The following is a 22,108-nucleotide window of genomic DNA, read 5'->3' on the forward strand; positions in this document are numbered from 1 at the left end:
AGAGGCTATATGGCACTTCTAACATTCTTAGTTAACTAGTACAAAACTATGCTGCTATTCTCACTGAAATCAACAAAAACCAAACACATTACTGGAGTTTAGCAGACATATCAGTGCCTTACTGTACAGGGATGTATCTAAGCACATGTTTGAACTTAAGCATGTGCTTAATTGCATTTCTAACACAAGAGTAAAGGTATTTCTTTCTGTGAGCAGGGACAAGCATCTCTGCCCCATATGATTTTAGAGAGAATGTTGAAGAACAGAAAGGCTGAAATATTTAACATTGTAAACTACTTTATCCATAGTTCAGTTGATACTTTTGAAAAACAGATTTTATTGTACATATTTGATTATTTGTACCTACTGGCACTATAGTTTTGTCATGGTGGTTCATATCAGGGGGCTTTTAAATCTTGGTTTTTGCCTCTGGCAGTGGTTAAAACCTGATAATGATGTTCAATATCTTACCATAAAGGAGATGGTCTAAAAAGCTAACTACATAAATACATAATATGCCTAGACAAATGTATGCAGTATTTCACATGAGCTTTAGGAATTCCATCCTCTCCTTTGGAGGCAATCAGTTTAGACCTAAAGCATAAGACTCTATCTGAGCAAGCATACATTCAAATATTATTATAGATCATAAAATTTACTGAACTTTTTGAAAAATCAACCAGCCAGAATATTTGACCATACATACATACATACATACATATATATATATATATATATATATATATATATAGACATAGATACGCACACACACACACACACACACACGATATATATATATAAATATATATAGTCAAATATTCTGGCTGCTTGATTTTCATAGATCTATCTATCTATGTATCTAGTCAAATATATAATATACATATTTGAGTAAAAATAAAGTTGTGGTACAAGGCATTCCAAACTAGAAAATGAAAAGCTAAAGATAGAATCCTTATTTAAACTTAGGAATTGCACCCAGAGAGGTACACAAACTGCATGGGAATGATTTTGTTGTTTGTGTTTACAGACTGAGGTCTGATTGTCAAGTCTAACTTTGACTTTGTTCACATTTGTTGATTTGTGTGTAACCACCACAGTAGCATTAACATTACTTTAAACATGGTGTTATGTGCTTTAATATCCTATAAATTTTGCTTTGACAATCAAATTTGCAGTTGAGTTTGATGAGGCTATAGGGTAATATCTCATTCAAGCACATTTTTTGTTATAGTTCAAAACTATGGTAATGTATTTGATGATTCTTATCTGTACTTCTATGTATATGGTTATCTGCCTTATTTTCATTCTCGTACATATCTATAGTGCTGTCTAGATCTGGAAGATTTGATTTGTTGGATGCATTCAAAGAATAGAAAAACTGATTTTGTGTTTTATTATATTTTTCTGCAATCTTTTTGTAGACCTTGAAATTGAAGCTGGCATATTTATAAATATGATTTTCTCTCTTGGATCTTTGGAAAGTTGATTTTCTCTGTAGGTAAATTAACCTGCAATTCCAACAGTGACTTTGGCAAAATCAACACAGTAGGATATTGATATAAGAATCCTTCAGAGCCCTAGGCTGATAGTAATTCCACTGTGTGTAGATCTATCTTGTGGCTAATTGTGTTTAATATAATTAGTCAAGAACAAGCCTTACACAGGAATATGTAGCAAACCTGACAGAGAGTTAGATATTTGGATGGAATTAATTTAAAAAACCTCCTGTTTCTTAAATGCAGCTAAATTGGTCACCTGTCTTTTTGTAGTTACTTTCACTTGGTTGAAAATTAGACACAATAATTCCAGTATGTAAAGTCTCAGATGATTTTTAGCAGCAAATGTAAACTGTATTTTTTACCCTACTGCACAGTAGTAACGAGTTACTGAGTAGTAGCTCATTCCTACTGTGCAGTAGCAGCAGCAGTACAGTTAGTGCCCACCGATGCTGTGTCATTGTAGTGATAAGTCACATCACTGTAGCTCATTGCTACAGTGACATAAGCGTCTCATGTAGATGCACCCTCTGTGAAGTATTTTGTGGTCCTACAATATGAAGAGTAATATATAAAAGAACATGTGCCTTAGTTTCCTTCTCTTTAATATGGGGATAAAAACAACCGCTGCACAGGGACATTTCCTATCCATTTAAGGCTTTAAATTGAAAAAGAAGTATAAATATTTGTTAATCATAATGCATACATTTCTATTATTTCTATGATTACCATAATAGTATGACTCTATGAAAATATTGGCCTGATGAATAGCATGATTGTTTTCTGAAAATGGAATGGCGTGTACTCATAGCACTTATTTTCAGGAGACTTAAGAATAAATGGTTGAGTGCTTGCGCAGAGGAGTATACTTTGGTCTTGTTGCTATATGCCTCCTAATGGAGTAGCTAAGCATGAGGGGAAGGCTGAATTTTAATACTGGTATAAGGCAGCATGGTTGCATCTACACGAGACACTGACTGTGCAGTTGCCTGATACTACTGCACAGCAGCATCATGTGGCAAAAACCATGATGTGACACTACTGTGTGGTAGTATTAGGCTACTGTGCAGTAGTGTCACAAAAAAGATGTTTGTCACTCCTAACTCAGATTACTGTGCAGTCAGCGTCTCATGTAGATGTGGCCTGTGAGACTTACATTTTACCACACCACATTTTCACAAACAGAACAATACTAGCGAGTCTTGTAGAATCCCAAATCATTTGGGGAATTTATCTGAAGTTAAATATTGAAATTAGACCCTGCAACCAGAGCAACAGAAAATGCTAATGAAAAAGAACTGTTCTACAAAAATCCTCAAGCAGGGTTCTTGTCTTGAGCAGAACTTTTGTTTCCTTATAATCCCCTGATACTCAGTACTAGAGCTGGTTGGAAGTCTGTGGGGTATTTTTTTCATAAAATGAATAAATTACTTTTTCTTTGTCAGAAGACTATATAATTGAAGTTTCTGGCCAGCACTACTCACTGGTTGTTAGGAGCCACAACTTTTAAACTTTCGAATACAGCAGACTGCCTTCCTCTACAAAACTGTACCGAGAGGTAGTGCTGAGCTTGAATCTGTCTGTGCAGTAGCTCTTCAAAAAGTGCCCTCTGGAACTTGTATGTAAAGAACATGACAAGCACACCACCAGATAATTAGCTGTCATACAACTTCACACACTCCTTAAAACTGTCTTTGGTTTCCAAGTCCACTAACACATCTCAATTCAACCCCCACCAGTTACCGATACACCCTTTCTGGCAAGCACTAGGACTTCCTCTCCCTTCTAGGTATTGACTCTTTCCACTACATGCTTATGCAAACATATGTTCTTGAAGCTCCCTACCATTTGGTAAAATCTCCCTTAGTCCATCTGATAATCATCCATTCCAGCAGTTAATCCTCCTCATACCATCCTCTAGTTCTGATTATCCTTGATCACAGCCATCAGATCTAATCATTCATCCACTTTCCCACTACCTACCTATTCCCAACTCCCTTCTCTTTCACTCTTCATTTGCCACCACTATTAAACCAGACCTCTTCTGTAGCCAGTGTAACTCTTTGGGGACAGAGATTGTGTCTTAATCTGTTTATGGAAAGCACCTAGCAGTTCAGTGCTAAAACAGTTGAAACAGTAAATGATGGCAGCCATACCCTTCTGGCATTAATACCCTGGACCAGTACAGCCCAGAGCCAGTCATCTTTAGACCCCTTCAAAAATAAATTATTGTGGGAATGGCACATTTACTATAATCTCATGAATATAATTTTAATTCTACATGTAATACTAGTAACAGTTTTCTGTTTTTATTAGGATACCTATAAGAAAAGAGATTACGTTTGATAGATCAGTAAATAGCAGGAAGTGGGGCTTATTTCTCAAATAAATAAAAAATGCATTTTATTACACAGTTATTTGTTTCCTTTATTAGAGACCTTAAATTGCTATGTTAGCTTTAGGTGTTCCCCAGGAGTGAGATAATGATGAGTATGATGATCATAGTTTGAAGTAGCAATGTTTATCAGCTGCAGAAAATGTGCACTGAAGCAAATATAGGGCAAAATCTGCCCTTCAGTTCACACATGCAGCTTACTTCCATGCCAAATTCATCCCTGGTGTAATCTGAATTGAGTTACACATGAGATGAATTTTGTCTTCAACTTCATTGCATGCATCTGGGGGCAGCATTTTGTCTATAAAGTTCAGTTCTGAATCCCAATACTGGGGTACACACTGGCATGAATCAACAGCCCATTTGATCTTTTATGGTTAGGTGCAAGTGCAACAGTTTTGAGATGTGCAGTTACATATTTAAGGCTGTGGGTAATAAAAAAAAAATCCCATTATTAAAGAAAATACAATAGTGTTTGAGCCACCCTTTAAGCAGTGATGTTTTGGGACTAGTTGTGGCATAAATATTTCCAGAATAATGTGCACTCTATATGATGTATATTATATTGTGCTCTTTTGCTACTTGTAGTAAAAAAATTAACAGTTGACCATCTTGAGACCCAATGATCTAGCAAGATTTTTTTCACTTGTGTTAGAAAGAAATTAGAAACTTAGAGAATAAGATTCTTTACATCAATCTCAACATATTATTATTTTTAGTCTGCTTTTCTTTAGATGTACCACGAACAATGGAACTTTATTACAGCCTTAGTTAAGATCCTTAGATAATCACTTTGACTTCACTGCTTCTGAGAGATTCTCAGCTAAAGATTTTTGCACAATGTATAGGTTTCTGTGTGGGGGCAACTTTAGATCTGATCACCTCAGAAGCAGGTGAAAAATAATGTTTGTGTTGGACAATGCCTCTGGTTGGTGGGAGTGGGCACCAAGGGCTTGTTAATTTGGTTTGTTTGACTAAAACTCCATTATTGTTCTCTGGCCCTGGCAGACTGGGGGGCACTGAAGGATGAAGTTTAAATGTAGAGATGATAATCAGTGCATGGTAAGATATGATACCAGACACAAAAGAGAGTGTCATAGTGGAGGTGTGACACTGAGACTGTAGCAGCAAGTTGTTGTACCCGGGGGTGGATCCAGGGAGGTGCAGCAGTATATACACACTCTATTTTCACTGCCACCATGATGGCTGTCCCTTGCTGACCTGTGCTCAAGGGATCCCCAGAGCTGCTCCTTCTCTGGTGCACAGGGTGCCAAGCTTGGCAGGGGCACTGGTGGGAGTAGGTATTTTTCCTCTTCTGGCAGGCTGGGAACAGGTATTGGAAGAGAGACTGGAGCTAGTGCAGCTGTTATCCCCAGTTGACACAAGCAGCAGGGGGAGCTCCAGAGTTTCTCCTGACCTGCTCCAGTCTTGGGCTGCAAGGAGCAGGTACATGGGAGAACTAGACTTGTCCTGGGACACTGGTGGCAGGCAGGTTCTTCCTCCCAATGCCTGCTTCCTGCCCAGTGGGGGGTGAGGGGGAATGGCAGGGAGCAGGTGCTAGAAATAGGAACCTGTGCACTAAAACTGTCCATGGCCAAGCTCAGCTTTCCCGCAGCCCCCAGCTGTAGCGGGGAGCTCTCTGAGTGGCTCTCAGGCTCCTTCCACACCAGGTCAACCAGTGACAGTGGACACAGAAGGTGGCCCCTTCATGCACCTGTTGCCTGCCCAGCTCCCTGGTGTTCTTCGCTGGCTTGGGGTCTCCAGACATGCACCCTTCCCACCCCTCCATGGTCTGAGGTATGGTTTGCTGCACCCCCTGTAGTAAATCCTGGTTGTATGTCTTTATGATAGCCCATGGTTGTATCTATTTGCAGTAGTCATAGCCACTAATTTATCTTTTCTTCACCATCTGACATTCTTATTAGGTAGCTTTAGTATTATACAAAACTATATGTTTATTCAAAGAATAGCATAAACTAATCATTTATGGCAGGGCCATCCAGCTGTGGTCTGGTGTGGGGGCTGCATACAATGTATGCTGCTTGCTGCAGGGATGGCTTCCCCAGCATCTTCTCACTGCACAGACTGCTAGCTGAATGCGGCCCCCTGCTGCAGAAGTTGTAGCAGCTGCAGAACCATCTGACCCCCTCACCAGTAACTCAGTCCTCCCCCACTGTTCAGGCTGTGGCAATCACAGCAGCACAGGGCCCTCTTGCCTCCTGCTTGAAGTATGGAGACTCCCCGCCCCTGCTGTATGGACCCCCCACTGTGTAGGCTATGCAGTTGATTCAGGGACCCCTGGTCATTCCCCCACTGCATGTTTACTGCTTATGGCCACAGGCGGCCAGTTGGGCAGCCTCCCTTTAAGAAACTGGAGTAGAATGGTCTGTTATACTGATCTAAAAAGCTACACCCTGCAACTTTGCTGTTACAGCCTTTGCTTTAGATGTAAGATTAGAGTCTTATGTGTGTTTGTTTTGATTGTTAAATACAGATTGGATTAAAATAGTGAAAAGTTTTGCAAAGTTGATTTGTTTTGAGGCTGAATCCACACACCACTAAAACAATGGCTAGTCTTACAGAATTCACATGCATGTCATCCTTACAAGTTAACTTGGTATGTGGTGAACCTGGTGGTAAGACAATTTTTTAACCATCGGGAATCCTGAGATTTCCTTGATCCCTTTTAGGCTGGCATCAGGCTTGGATATGTCACAAGAACTGCGCTAGTTGATCAACATTTTTTCCCTAGTGCTTGGATCTAAAGGCAGTCCTCGCTATTTTAGATATAGAAATCTTTTTTAAATCACCTGTGGCCCCTTTCTTAAATAGATGTTTTCTCTGTGGAGTGCTCCTTTCTTTCCACCCAAAGAAGTCCTGGAGTGTGATTCTGGATAGTTGCTCCTTTGCCATGTGGAATGCTACAAATGCTATATTAGAATTCAAAATTTTATCAAAACCCTGAAATTAGAAGAATAAAAAATTAGTGAAGTTAAGCTAGCTCTACATCTTACTTTCATTAGTTGTGGAGAATGTGAAATCTTTCCTTGTGGGTCACTGGTCAGATAGGGAGGTCACTTATGGTTGAGAACAAACTGTCTGAAACTCAATTCAAGGAAGGCGGAGGTAATACCATACCTCAAATTTGTAAATTACCTTAGGGTGTGTTGAGAGGTTGTTTCAGCCAAAGAAATTGTGGGGATTTCCATGTCCTTGTTCAAGAAAAGTATAATTTGGGGAGAAGGGCTTTTTTCCTTTTGTCCCCTTTCCTGGATTGTCAGCTGGCATCAGTGATCAAACCTACCTTTCCTCGTCCATTCTTGGCTGGATAATTGCAACTTTTCTTTCTGTATCTAGAACCCTCAGTTGTGATCTGTTGCTAAGAAGAATGCATCTGTTGAAAATGCATGTGTTCTTGTTTGATAGCTCTAGCCATAGGGAACTTATCTGATTCCTGGACTGGCTTATTATACATATCCTGGTGGAAGGTATTGGCATTGCTCTGTTTTGGCATCTGGCTATAAGTGAAACCAGAGCAATGTGGTCTACTGAATGCTGCAGTGAACCAAGGACTTGGGAGATGCAGGATAGGTGATCTTAAGCAGTCACGTCAACCATCTGTACCTCAGTTTCTCCATCTGTTAAAAAGGTATGTTGAGATTTACTGGTTAAAAGGGCTTTCTAGTAGCTAGGTATTAATGTGTTTCCTCATTAGTTCTGACTAATTGGGGCCTGCAAGATAACAGCCCTGTATCTAACTGTCTAAAAACTGCTAGAAGAGCATTATTCCCATGAATGGATTTAATTTCCCTTAAGCACTCAAAGGGAGCCTAAGTTAATTCTCTGTACCACACTTCAAAAAAGATGTGGAGAATCTTGAAAGGGTCCAGAGAAGGGTCACAAGAATGATTAAGGGCCTGGAGGGCAAACCTTATGAAAAAAGGCTAAGGAATCTGGAACTGTTTAGCCTGGGGAAGAGAAGACTGAGGGGGGACTTGGAGGCTATCTATAAGTATGTACAGCATGAATATTGGGAGCTGGGAGAAGAACTGTTCACTAGGGCGTGCCAAGGGAGGAAAAGAAGTAATGTCTATAAACTGTTAGAGGATGGTTTCAGGTTAGATGTAAGGAAGAACTTCTTTATGGTAAGAGTGACCACAGTCTGGAATAGACTTCCCAAGGAGGTGGTGCAGTCCCCAACCCTGGAAGTCTTCAAGAGGAGACTGGACAGACACCTTGCTGGGATCATTTGATTTTAGTAGTATTCCTGCCCAGAGCAGGGGGGTTAGGCTTGATGATCTTTCAAGGTCCCTTCCAGGTCTTAATTTCTATGATTCTATGATTTATTATTATTTAAGTTTTGATAAAAGGCACACTTCCTTTCTCAAGCTTTCATGGGTGGGTGGCAATGGGAGAATCGGGGTTAGTTTGCCTGGAGCTTTTTAAGGCTTGGTTAAATAATGAGACAGAGTCTGAGCTGGTGTAAATCAACAAAGCTCTGTTGACCTTAATGCTACATTGAATCATCTCTACTGAGGATATGGCTTATTGTGTTAATTATTAATTATGCAGTAGTATAATTTGGGACATTTTGAAATTCAGTTAGAAAACAAATGCCAATTAAGAGGTATCATAAGTTCAACTTAACACTTACTAAGTGCAGTTAAAATGCAAGCAGATGCATGTTTAAGCAGTTTAACGTGTTAAGTGCCCTTGTGGCATTGCAGTTATTCCCTTTCAGGCAAGAGTTATCTCCTAAAACACACTTTAACTTTTAATAGGTCACTACATTCCAGTGTTCTGCAACTGTTGCAAGTCAACATGTGACAAAGCCCTTACACAGTGCAGATATTTTTGTATTACCAACACCACTGATTTGTTTGACAATTTTTAAGTGTAAAACCACCATATAAATCCTACATTTGGTGTTGGTATTCTTTCTGTGTATATAACCTTTCCTTTAATTTAATGTATCCATTGTCCTCCTCTTCACATTTCTTAGAGGGAGGTTGTTAGCTGTGTTAGTCTGAAATCTGGGCAGGTAACACCTTCAAAACTATTTGATTCAGAGATGCATACCTTTTCACAAGCTATAGCCTACTTCATTAGCCTGCTTCAAGAGCCTACAAAAGGTTATGCTTCTCTGCACAAGTTAATCTCAAAGGTCCTACCTTGTTCTGCTTTCTGCCTTAAAATATCTTGGTATTTCTTTCTGTCTCTCGCCATCAGGTTTTTGAATTGGTTCACGGATACACAATATGGAAAGCAAAGGACTTGTCATTGACTCCAAGCACTGAATAAAGGCTTAAAAGTCTCTTGCAGGGACATCATTGGGATCTATGCCTTCAAGCTTACCCCAACAAAGTCCAGTTTGTGCAAACACTGTTTCACTAGATACCAGAACTATTGTATACTATAAACCTAAATGAGCATTCTTTGTCTTTATTTTGGCCTGCACTTTTTCTTTGCAAAACATGGTAGGATCCAATGTTGTATTTGTGGTAGATGGTAAGCGATACAATATTCAAAAGAGTTGATTAGAATTTTTTTAATGTATTGAAGACTCTTGTGGATCCTTACAGAGGCCTCTTTGGGGAGGGATTGTTATTTTACCTTCTACTTCTAGCAATCCGCCTGATATGCTTCATTTTTTTATTTTTACTTCTTTGACTGATGGGTATCGAGGAATTAGCCAAAATCCTAGAAACTAAGAGATGAGAGTTGCAACTACGTAGCAGATATATCAGTTAGTTAAAAAGGGTCCACAAAAGTGAAAGGGCTTTGAGAAGGTTTTGAACCTGGGAAAAAATAGATTGTACAAGGAAATGGGAAAACACAGTGTGGAAGTTTAATGTCTTTTTTTCTCTCTCCTCTCTCCCAGGTAGAAGCTGGCACAGCAGTTTTTAACAATCAGCCCGTGTGTATGTTTTCCTTCCTTCCATGTTGTTTCACAGTTATCTGTTAGTAACAGCAGTATTATTACACACAGATTAGAAGACAGGCAGCTTTTAGGCTCCCTGACAGTTGGCTAGAGCAGAGATTAGAGATAAAAGTTAATCCCGTGAGGTAATAGCAAAAAAAAGAGTACAAAGACATGAGATGAGCCGATAATGGTTTGTTTAGGTAAGAAGGCTTCCCTTCACTTGGTGATTGGCTCTTACTCTGTAGTGCACTGAGTGATAGCTTCCCAAATCCTTTCTAAGGTTTATAACATTTAGCTGTAGTCTGGAGAGAGGACTAGGGAAAAATATAGCAGCCAGCAGTGATAAAAATAATAAAATCGTTACAATGTTAAATGGAAGGTACTGGATCACATAGGAGATGAGGGATATAGCCTTTCATAACTTCAGGGTTGTTGTTGGTTAATACATGAATTAAGGGAGATTAAAACAGGTTTCCAGTGAAAAATGAAAACATCAATAATGTGGTGTGTGTGGGTGTGTGCATGCGCATGTGTCTGAAAACCCTCCCTAATTTTCCAGGATGCTCCTGAATTTCTGGGCTGTGTCCAGTGTCCCCAAAAGGTCCTTGCATCGTGACATTTGTCCTGAATTCAAAAAATTGGCTACAACTCTCAAACATTCCTGCAGCACCAAGCAGTGTCCTGATATGTCTGCTAAGACACACTGCATTACTGCCGGGTGCCATGTGAACCTGGCTATGCTCCTTCTAGTTCCAGAGGTAGTCAGTAATAACCACCGAAGCCAGAGGTTATAAAGTTGTGTTCATGCTGCACACTGCCCAGGCTAATAAACTCTGCATGTCCACTAATTAGCCCACCCACCATGCTGCCCTACAGGGGGCTGTTCTAACTTGAACTTGAAGTGTTGAGTGTAGACTTTTTCCAGTTCTGGAGATTGGGGTGGAACATCTAGGCTGTGCTTCCCAAAAGTAGTTGCTTTATATCTACATGTATTTGTTGTCATAATTTAAAAATGGACCTAGAATGTTTATGGCTGAATGTCACTTAAAAGAAATGGTAGGTCTGATAAGAAAGAAGTCTATCATTTATGTAAGTTGCTTCATGTTTTTATGTGTTGAGAATAAAACATATCCTTGAAATTCAGAAATTTTGAAATGCTCTTGAATTAGCAAACTATTACAAATGCTATTTGAGTCAATCATCTCTTTATATTTAAGTTATTGGGGAATATTCAACAGAAGGTTAGAGACATAAAACAAATGATTCATTACATCAGTATCACCCTATAATTTTGCAACTGATACAGATAAATATGTATTTGAAATAGAAGCTCTGGGCATTTATACATGTCCTTCAGGAGTGGGAGGGGGTGCTTTAATTAGGATGGCCATGGTGTCTCCTGTATCAGGGTCCCTGCACTTCAAAATGGTGGGAGGAGGGCACTTTATCTAAAGCTAGTTTGAGGAGGTTTAGATAAAGCACTCCTGCCTCCATTTTGAAGCATGGAGAAGCTGATACACGAGATATGGGAGACAGCTGGCACACGGTAATTGTCACGCTCCAATGTGCGGGAATTATAACTCATCAGAGCAGCCTCCTTGATTACATATAGGTACCCTCTCTGACTGACAACTGACAATTCAGCACTTCTCTTCAGTATCAGAATTGCCAAGAGTTGGAAATTCACATTTTTAGCCTGTTTTTTAAATAATGACTAATGAAAGCTGTAGAGTTCAGCTCTCTGTGTATAATAAAGGCATAGATTCAAAATGATTGATTAAAAGTTGAACTTGTCTTAGACTTGGCCACTATTAATGGAGGGATACAAATAAATAGTAGGAATACAGGTTGAATATACTAAGGCACTTATCCATCAAAATGGGAAAGAAGCAGTCTTGCCTGCATACTTATTTTGTTTTATGGGTTTTTTTTAATTCCTAGCCTTTTCTGGAAAACTTCTTAGGGAAGCAGGAATAGTGTAAAGCATAAAATGTGCAGTTTTAAATGGTAATTTTCCAGAGTGACCAGAAAGATTTTCTTATATTTCATATTTTCTTAATCTTAGAATCTCTCCCTTTAAGTCCAAGGAGACATGGCAAAAATCCATTCCAGTCCTGATTTTTTTTTCTTCTGTCAAGAACTACACAGATAACAGTTAACACAGTTCACTAAGAATATTCCTGACACTGATTTGCAGGCACATCTCTAATAGAATTGTGGACGGGAAGGGGGCAAGTGATTTAGGAATCAACCAACCCAACATTTTATTCTAAATTTAGACAAAGCTATATCTTTTCCTCATTTTAGGTGGGGTTCAGAAATGTTCATTTTAACATGCTGGTGTACCAACTTTTCATGCCTGACTACTGTTGGAATATTTTCAGGTCACTTGGAAGCAGTAAACAATGGATATCCTGTAAGAGAAGAGCCTGCTCTCCTGAGATTTCTAATCTTATTTGCAAACTTAAGAAATTTCAGGAGAGCAAGTTTTCTCACAAACTTTTATTATATATTTTGGACGAGCCAGATGAACTTTAGGGCACCCCTTATTTACTCCCCTGCCTGCCCCCTCCTCCAACACTCATCCACACCCACAAAAGAAGACCCTCAAAATCCCTTTAGGATCACCCTTTAGTAGGCATATGAAACTTCCATTCTGATCATTTTCTCAGTGTACCTCATAGACAATTGGGAAGGTTTTCAAAAAGGCACCTAATGATAATGTTGTTCCCTAAATATCTAAAATGAGCTAAAATATTAGGAAAACAGCAGTTATTTTCAAATACAGAAGTACAGACTGCTATATATGTGACTGATGTGGTTTATGTACTAATGAACAATATGACATTATCTTCTGATGTTGCCAAGTCAAGCAAAGCTTTTTGAGATGCATAGAAGGACATCTTAGTGCTGTTGAAGTAAATGGGGCCAAGATTTCTCCCATGCAAGTATGCCATTATGTGGTAGTATATTTGGGACACCATATTTTAAGAACAGGACATCAGATATTTATGTAATACTCATTTGTGCTCTTGAAGATTGGTCATTAAGGCTAATTCAAATTTTTTAGATTTCAACATTTTCTGGCCAAAACAGGATGCATTTTTTCTGAAAGCTTTTGCCAGAAAAGCTTTCATTTTCCAAATAGTTCTGCTTGTGATGCCACTCATCCATCTCCATTGCAACTATTTTATGGCAACCAAGGGTATCCTTTTCTAGTTTTTTTTTGTTTTTTGTTCTATAGGTCCCATTCCTATTCACTTCTTTCTTCCTTCTGTAAATGAGTGAGGAAAAAAAATGAGGCTCCACAGATAGTTGTTCTGCATGAGCTATAAGTGCATGAGCTCCTCGGATCTCTTATCCTCAAATAATTCTGTAGCTCCTGACTGTGGAGCAGGACTCAATCATTTTCAGATTCAAAGAACAGCCCAGCATAGTGCCAAATTATGTATCAGCAAGATGCTGATACTGACTGTTTTCTACTGTAGGGCTGGGATTCAAAGTTGGGCCCAAAGTTTGGTTGTTTTTTTTTTCCATAGATCATTTAGAAAATACAAGAAAACACAAAACACCAGGCTGTCTGTTTGCCAATGAAAATGTCATGTTCCTCTCCTGTTCAGAGGTAATGTGCATTTTGGGGTAAAACTTACATAGCTTTATTGAACAATGCTAATATAATTTGTTTTTAATAGAATGTTATAGTACACACAGCATGTAAATAATTGGCGTAGGAGTAAATTGATGGGAGAGTTCCTCACCAGTTTCCCTTTTTTTCATTTGTTGCGTCTGTGTCATTTAGAGTCCAACTTAATCAAGAGTCTATTACTGATAGCAGAACAATGTAGCTCTTAAGGATCTTTCATGATGCAAAAGTGGGCAGTTTGAACTGTGCATTTTTCAAAAGAGAGTGACATAATAACAACAAAAGACAGAACTTTCTCTAATCACAAGCTTTTGGATGGCAAGGTATGGATAATTCCTAGATAGACACTTGCAAATAGCTTTCTGCTGCAATAACTTTCTTCTTTCGGATTCTAAATTGAAATACTGGATCTTCTCTTGTATCTTTCTGTTAGGATCTGGAAAATTCCTCATGTTCTCTAAAGTTTTTCTTCTCACTGTTCATCCATTCTTCTCTTTTCCAGTCTATTTAAAGCTTGACAGAAGGTAAACATTATTAGCTTGCCGAAGCCGTGGTTGATCTCCATATTTTAATACTCCTTTAATTTTTTCCCACATTACAAAAAAAAAAAGCTCTGTGGTTTATACATGTAGTTTTTGCTTGTGTGCAAGGAAGTGGCACTAAATGAATCTGAAATAATACTAGAATGTGGGGTTTTATGCAACTGTCACCAAAGCACTCCATTTCAGGCCTTGGTAAAGCAGAAATACTGAATTCTGTAGACTAAATATGTTGGCTAATTTCCTCCAGCAGTCTATGTTGTATGCCAGAGCTTTCCTGCTCTGCAGAGGGGTGCTGCTGCCCTCACCCTAGCCTGGTGAGCTTCCCCGGCCCTGCTTCTGGGAAGTGGTGGCGCTCCGTCCCTGCCTACCTCACATCATCCCCGCCTCCCTGCTCCATGTCTGTCCACCTCTCCTCTGCTCAGCATCTGAGTGCGCCCGCCCCCCCCCTCCCCCCCCCCCCCCCCCCCCCCCAGCATTTGGCCGCTCGCTAAACCCCACCCCCCGGCATCCAGACACCAGGGGTATTTAGATTAAAAGAGGTTGAAAACCCCTGTTGTATGCCATCTGATTTCAATTTTAATATGTCTGTATATAGATATCTGTATCCTCCTACTTCTCCTTTATCTCATTTACAAAAACCCCTACGTCTCTAACCATAATTATCTTCAGATTCTGTGTTAAAGCAACTCTTGTATCTTCTGAGGCAGAGATTTAGATCTCATTCAGATTGCAGTAGGTACCAGCACAGGAAACACCCTGTAATAGGATCAAGTTGCGGGGGGAGAGGTGGGGCGTGACACCCCTGATGGCCTCATGACTCCTATCCTGCTTCAGGTGTTTGGGTACTCTCCATTTTTTTTTGCTTTCTTTCCTGCCATGCCTTGCTGGGATTATTTTATTGGGACACAAGGAGGCTGCCCCAGGGTTCCAGAGTGAGCCCTTGTCTATTATCAGTCACTGGGTTCCTTCTGAACCTCACTGAAACCCAGCGAGGCTGCCTTCAGGCACCAGGTAGGGCCCTCCCAGCATATCCATTCTGTAGTGCATTCATTGCCTTAATGGCTATTGATGGCCTTCAACCTCCCCTGTAGCCACTCCCATCCCTTGTAGATAGTACTGGTTATCATTATCATGGGGCACTTTGCTTCCAAGACAGTGTCAGGCCAACTCAAGCCTCCATGCCCTTGTTGGGGCCTTAGCCTTCCCAACTTCTGCCCTTTTTCTGCAGCTGGTCCCTTAGAACTAGGCCCACTGTGCCTGGCTTCTGAGCTGCAGCCTCTGTTGCACTTCTTGGGCTTTGGGTGCCTGGCCCTTGCTTCTGCACATCTCAGGCTTTGGACCCCTGGCCCTGGCTTCTGTGCCTCCCGGGCTTTGGGCCCCTGGCTCTGGCTTCTACCTCTTATGGGCTATGGTGTTAGCCTTCTCCAGACCATCTCTATCACCTTCCTAGACCAGGTTTTGGCCCTCTCAGCCACTGCCTGTCTGGATCATGAGCCCCAGCCTCTAGCAGGGCTCAAAACACCATGCACCCCTCAGGCACCCCTGTAGCTTGCACCCCTCGTCTGGCAGACTGAGTCCTCATGTGCCCCCTGGCACCATCCTCCAGACCTCCCCTGATAGCCAAACCCAGTCCTCCAGTGTAAGCTAGAACACAAAAGGCAAGCAACTGCTTAACAAAACCTTCCCCCCTACTTGGAGTTAAATAAATATTTAGCCAGTCATCCTCCTACCTCACTGCCTCTGAGGCGTTTAGTGCCTGCCAGTGGCTTAGGTAGTTCCTCCCTGCTGACAGCTCTGTCTCCTGAAGAGCACTGTCCTTCCCCTTCCTCTCTCCAAGTGCTGGCTTTTCAGTTCCCTGGAATTCAGTCCCTTTTGAGTCAGGTTACCTTCTAGCTCCAGCACTGCTGTCTGTCTTTTAGTTCTGAAGGGCAGCTTATGGTTGCTGCTCTGGCTGCCCTAGCAGTGCTCTTGTTGCTCAAGCAGGGCACGACCCTACTGTCCTATTGGTGGGCGAGCAATAGACATTCACAGCCTGTGGGTCTCTGGCTGCCTACTCCCTTGCATCTCATAATGAGCATGCCTCCTCCCCCATGTTCCCCCTAACTTGGGGATCACCCTGCAGCTGCTTTTTCCTTAAAGTAAGGGGAGTCTCTGGTTCCCTGTTACATACCTCCCATTCTTCTTAAAAGCCTATGGTCAAGAAGGGTCAGTTCTTCACTGCCCTGTAGTCTTTCTTACCAATGGGAAAAATAATGCAGTAGGGAAACCAGCATGGATTTGTAGCAGGTAGATCATGCCTGACCAATCTGGTTTTGTTGTATGACAGGGTCACATAATGCTTAGATGCAGAAGTAAGAGGTGGATGTCATTTTCTTGGACGTTAGCAAGGCCTTTGATTCAGTATGTCATCCTATTCTCATAAATAAATTATGAGGCTGTAACACAGATGTTTACATGGTCCGGTGGGTGGCAAATTGGCTTAGCAGTCACACCCAGAGAGTGGTAGTAGATGGGTTGGTATTGACATGGAAGGATGTGGGTAGTAGGGTACAGTCCTTGGACCTGTACTCTTTAATATCTTCATCAGTGACTTGGATGTGGGTGTGAAGTATACTCTGTCCAAGTTTGCAGATGATACTAAATTGTGGGGTGAAGTGCACATTCCGGAGGGTAGGGAACAACTGCAGGCAGACATGAACTGGTTAGAAAAGTGGGCAGTACACAATAGGATGCAGTACAACATGGATAAGTGCAGAGTGCTGCATCTAGGGCACAGAAATATCTAGCATACCTACTGGCTGGGAGGTGACCTTCTCAGCAGCACAGAAACGGAAAGGGATCTCAGAGTCATAGTGGACTCTAAGATGAACATGAGTCGTCAGTGTGATGAAATCATCAGCAAAGCTAACCGCACCTTATCATGCATCAGCAGATGCATGACAAATAGAACTAAGGAGGTGATACTTCCTCTCTATGCGGCATTGGTCAGACTGCAGTTGGTGTACTGTGTCCAGTTTTGGGTCCCGTACTTCAAAAAGGATGTTGATAGGCTCGAGAGGGTCCAGAGGACATCCACTCCTATGGTTAGGGGCTTACAGGACAAGCCCTATGAAGACAGACTGAGGGACCTGGACCTCTTCAGCCTCTGCAAGAGAAGGCTGAGAGGTGATCTTGTGTCCACCTACAAATTCATTAGGGGGACACAGCAAGGGAGCGGAGATGCTCTGTTCACCAGGGCATCTCTTGGGGTAACAAGGAAAAATGCTCACAAACTGACTGAGAGCAGATTTAGGCTAGATATCAGGAAAAACTTCTTCATGGTAAGGGTGGCCAAAATTTGGAATGGGCTTCCAAGGGAGGTGGTGCTCTCCCCTACCTTGGGGGTTTTTAAGAGAAGGCTGGATAGGCCATCTGACCCTAGCACTCTTTCCTCCATACGCAGGGGGTCGGACTCAATGATCTGTTGAGGTCCCTTCTGACCCTAGCATCTATGAATCTGTGAACACCACAGCCATAGGTTATTGGTCTTATATTTCTGTGATCTCACCAGCACTTCTTCCCTGAAGCTTCTCTTACTTAGCTACAGGAGAGCCTTCCACCTATACCCATTACAGCCAGTGTAGTCTCAAATCTCACTTCATAAACTGGTCCCCAATCTTGGGTATCTTCTCTCTTGGAGGGAAGTGATGGGTTCCCTGCCAGTTCCATACACTACCTCAAAGTTCTTCAAGTCCCAGGGTGGTTGAGGCACTGTACAGACCTCTGCTTGGCAGTCTCCATAAGGAGTTTTCTCTCTGTCCTTCTTTAACCCCATGGATCTACCACAGAATAACTGTCCATTAAGCATTGTTATTGCTTGAGTGGCTTCACTGGAGCATTCAAAGTTAAGTGTCAGGTTTTCCCCTTGTTCTGCTAGATGTCAGCATACCTTACAGCTCTGGCATTTGGAACACTTCTTTCAGCCTTCCCCAGCCTACTCTGAAGCATAGGTTGCTCACAAACGTGATGGACCCGAGTCTGTTAGCCCTCCCATTTGACTTACCCTTGGGCAGGATATTCAGGTCTTTCCTCTCAACTGTTACAGGTGATGTCACTGTCTTCTTATCTGGCCTTAGCTCCTGTCCCAGTAGCATCTGAAGCAGATCATTCCCAGTGCCTGCTTTCTTTGCTGTCATTTTCAGAGACTACTCTGTCCTCACCTCTGGTTTTATTTTGCCACTGGACCCGGTGCGTGATTTGCCTGTAGTCTTCTGGGGTTGTTCCTACTTGGGTCTACTTGTCCCCATAGTGCCCCTTTTTCACCTTGCAGCTTACCCATCCCTGTGCATGGCCAGAGAGGTTTGCTCCCTGCTTTATCTTCCTCTTCAGGGTATTTTTTCCTCAGTCAACCACCATCCTGCAAACACTAGCCTTCCTCTCAGCCTTAAGGGGATGTTTCCCCAGGTCAGGGGCTCATTGTTATTTGTCCATGTGGAACTATACACTCATCGCCCATAACACGCCCCTCCCCCTGTCCCCCCCACTCCTTAAGACCACCACCCCATGCCTTTTCAAGTGGCATATCTGGTCACCCTGGGGTTGGTTTCTGGTGGGCTCCACTTCTCCTTTTGTTTCAGTCCTGGCTCTTTAAGGCAGGTTTGGACTTCCTTTGGGCTCAGGCAGATGGACCTGATGCCACTTCTTGAACCTTCTTTGTCTTCCTACTTCCTGGCCCTACAACTCCCATTCTGGGTGTCTTGGTATCTTTCCCCTCTTTGGCTGTGGTGGAGACTGCCATTGCCGCCTCTTGTTCTGGCCACCCTTCTGGTTGAGGTTGCCTCAGAGGTTGAACTTCTTCTATGGCATTCCTCTCTCTCCTGATTACCTCCAAGAGTATGCTGCTCCTGTAGCCAGACTCCTGTGTATGCAACCCTCACCACAGGTTCTGTAACCTTCCTCCATGCATATGGTTTTGTTGAGGATCTTTTCACAGGCCCTTTCTCATGTCTTGCTCCTCTGCCTACCCAGTCTGTCTTTTGTTTACCTTAACAGGGCTCTGCTTCTCTTCCTGTAGTTGTGGAACTGTACCTGATCTCACCTTGGCCCCTTCTGACTCTGCTGATAATTGCAGGATTTGGCTTGTCAAGGCTTCCACCTCCATCTCTCTCTGCTCATGAAGGTGGCTCTCAGCCTCCAGCTGTTCTAATGCCTTACATCCCTCTTCTTGAGATGCTTCATATAGGCTGTGAGTCTTGCCAGCTCCTTGCCCAGTCTATCTGCCTTTTGGTTGACTCTTTCATACAGCTCTGCCAACCTTAAGCCAAAGCATTTTACATCCTGTTTGTGCTTTCCCTTCAGCTGATTGATCTCTGCACTCCAGGCCCAGTTGCCTGTTCTGCTCCTGAACCTCTTTTTTCCACTGGGTTTCTGCTTTTACTGCCTCCAGCTGTCCCTGGGATTCAGCTAAGAGTTGCCTAATGCTGCAACTTCCTTTAGATAGTTCTGGATTCAGAACTGGCAGTCTCCAAGTGCTCCTTTAGCTGCACTTCCAGAAGAGGGGCATATCCCTTTAAGTAGTCTGCATTCTGCAGCTCTACCCTCAGCTGTCCACAGCCCCCTCCAGAGCTTGCACTACGACTTGGCATTTTTGAAGTTCTTCTTCAGCCATTGCTAGTTTCGTTTTCCATACCTGCTCCCTTTTCTCTTCACTCTTCTTCAGGCCTTGGAGCATTCCTTCAGTCTCAATAAGAGTGGTTCAGTATTGTTTGCATTATGCATGTAAGGTGTTTTGCTCTTCTTCTGTTTGTAATTTAAGGGCCAAACCAAGTAATTCTGTCTCTACCATGTTGGCCCAGCATTTCTAGAGTCTTTTCCTTAAACTTTCTTAGCTATTCAGCATAAGTCTGTGGTGAGGAGATGGTGACCTCTGGGAAAACAGAAAGCAGTGTCTGCTGAGAGATCCTGAACTGCATCAAGCTGCTGCTCTAACTCTGCCTTTGGTTTGGTAGCAGCAAGCAGCTTTTCTTCACACACCTTCTCAGTTGCAGCTAATTCTTCCACTGCTTTCAAGGTCTTTTCACAAAGGTCATTGTTTTCTGGTTTCCACTGTTTAAAAATTGTATATAGTTCCATGGCTTCCTTTTCGAAGAAGGAGGCTAGGTCCACTTTCTCCTGGAGTCTTGACTGCACTGGCTCACTTCTGTTGGACTAGCTGCTTGTCTCACCTGGCCTGCTCCCAGGAGAGCTTCAGTGGATTTGATCCTTTCCATGAGCTGTGTGTTCTCAGAACTGGCCTCCAGTAGCTTTGTTTTCAAACTGTCAGGCTCTTCAGATTTGTGCTCTACCTCCATTTTAGCAATTTGGCTTGAAGCTCAGTAGGGCTGTGCTGCTGCTCTTTTACCTTCTCGGTCACTTAGTAGGGTTTTATAGATGGTCTGGATTTTGCACAGCTCTTTAACCTGGGTTTGAGTCTCAGTAATCTCTCATTGTATTATTTTATTGGCATCTTTCAGCTGGAAGTACTTCCTCTGCCAGGTTTCCACCTCCTCATGGAGCTCGTCCTTTCCTTTGGAAACTCAGCTGTCTTTCAGGGCTTCTATTGCCCCTGTCTGCTCCTCCACTAGTTTGGAGCGGTCTGGCACCTCAGCTGTCTCTTCCACATCACTTTGCAAATGGAAAGGCCATGGAAGCAACCTCTTTCATAGACATTTTAACTTTATCTCCTGTTTCTTGTTTTTCTCTGCCTCTGTCATAATGACCTGTTCCAGTTCTTTATTTCTGTCAGCCTCTGCTGCAGTCAAGTGCCTCCCTTTGATTTTCCCTTCCTTTCCCCCTTTCTGCAGGCATAGTTTCAAAGAAGCCACTTCTCCTTCAGCCTGTTCATGTCTACAACTTTCTACCTTGCTTTCCTACTGAAACCAGCTTGTCTGCTATACTACCACATCAGAAAACAGCTGTAGGTCTAGTAACTGGCTTTTCAGTTTTTCTGTGGTCTCAATCTTTACCATGGCTCACCATAGCCCTTACGATAGGCCTTTCTGTGGCAGCCTCACCTGAACAGTCCTTGTCTTTTTTTACCTCTGCCCAACCTTGCTGCTGGGTTAGGAGCTCTACCTGTTCTTAACTCTTTTTATCCCCAAGGGTCCTTCTCTTCTCTTACAGGGAAACTGAGCTCCTCCATGTGTACAGCCTTCCCAGCCAATGCACCACTGTCACAGGATTGAACACTGGGGGAGCCATGATGCCCCCTGGTGTCCTCATGGCTCCTACCCTGCTCCAGGTCTCTGGGTATCCTCCACCCTTTTTTTTGCTCTCTTTCCTGCCATGCCTTGCTCCTATTATTTTATTGGGAGAAAGAGAGGCTGCCACAGGGTTTGAGAATGAGTCTTTGTCTACTGTCAATTAGTGGGTTCCTTCCAAACCCTACTGATCTCTGTTTTGCACTTAGCCACTAACTGGGGCCTTCCTGGGCCATCCATGCCATCAGTGCCTGGGCCATCAGTGCCTGGGCCATCATCTTATCTTGTAGCTTCTCCCATGCATTGCAGATGTTACTGGTTATCACTATCATGGGGCACTTTGCCCCCAAGACAATGTCAGGCTGCCTTGGGCTTCCACACCCTTGTTGGGGCCTTCCTGGCCTCTGCCCTTTTTTCCAGCTGGACCTCTGGCCTAGGTCCACTGTGCAGGACCTGACTTCGGCCCTCCAGCCCTTGTGTCCCTCTCTCAGACTCTGAGCCCTTGGCCCTGGTTTCTGCCCCTCTCAGGCTCTGGGCCCCTGGGCTTGGCTTCTGTCCCTTCTGGCTTTGGGCCCCTGGCCCTGGTTTCACTTTTTTCAGGCTCTGGTGTTAGCCCTCTCAGCTCCAGGCTGTCTCTGTAACTTTCCTAGTGCAGGCTTCAACCCTCTCAGCTTCTACCTGTTTGGTTCACAAGTGCCAGCCCCTGGCAGGGCTCAAAACACCATGCGCCCCTTGGGTACCACTGTGGCTTGCATCCCTACCCTGGGATGCTCAAGCTCTCACATGCTCTCTGGCACCCTCTGTGGTTTCCAGACCTCTCCTTATAACCACACTCTGCCCTCCATGTAAACCAAAACACAAAAGGCAAGCAACTGCTTAACAAAACCTTCCC

The 22,108-nt window shown here is 42.7% G+C and overlaps 1 protein-coding gene and 1 pseudogene across 25 annotated transcripts in view; one reads left to right on the plus strand and one right to left on the minus strand.

Moving 5' to 3' along the window:
• SOX5 (SRY-box transcription factor 5) overlaps positions 1 to 22,108 on the plus strand; it is a 914,829-nt gene that overhangs the window by 647,878 nt on the left and 244,843 nt on the right. The window lies entirely within an intron of this gene.
• LOC149866425 (ribosome-binding protein 1-like) lies at positions 19,275 to 20,985 on the minus strand (annotated as a pseudogene).

The sequence above is a fragment of the Crocodylus siamensis genome, chromosome 4, assembly GCF_052110815.1.
Source record: "Crocodylus siamensis isolate JL-2025a chromosome 4, ASM5211081v1, whole genome shotgun sequence".
In the NCBI taxonomy this organism is placed as follows: Eukaryota; Metazoa; Chordata; order Crocodylia; family Crocodylidae; genus Crocodylus; species Crocodylus siamensis.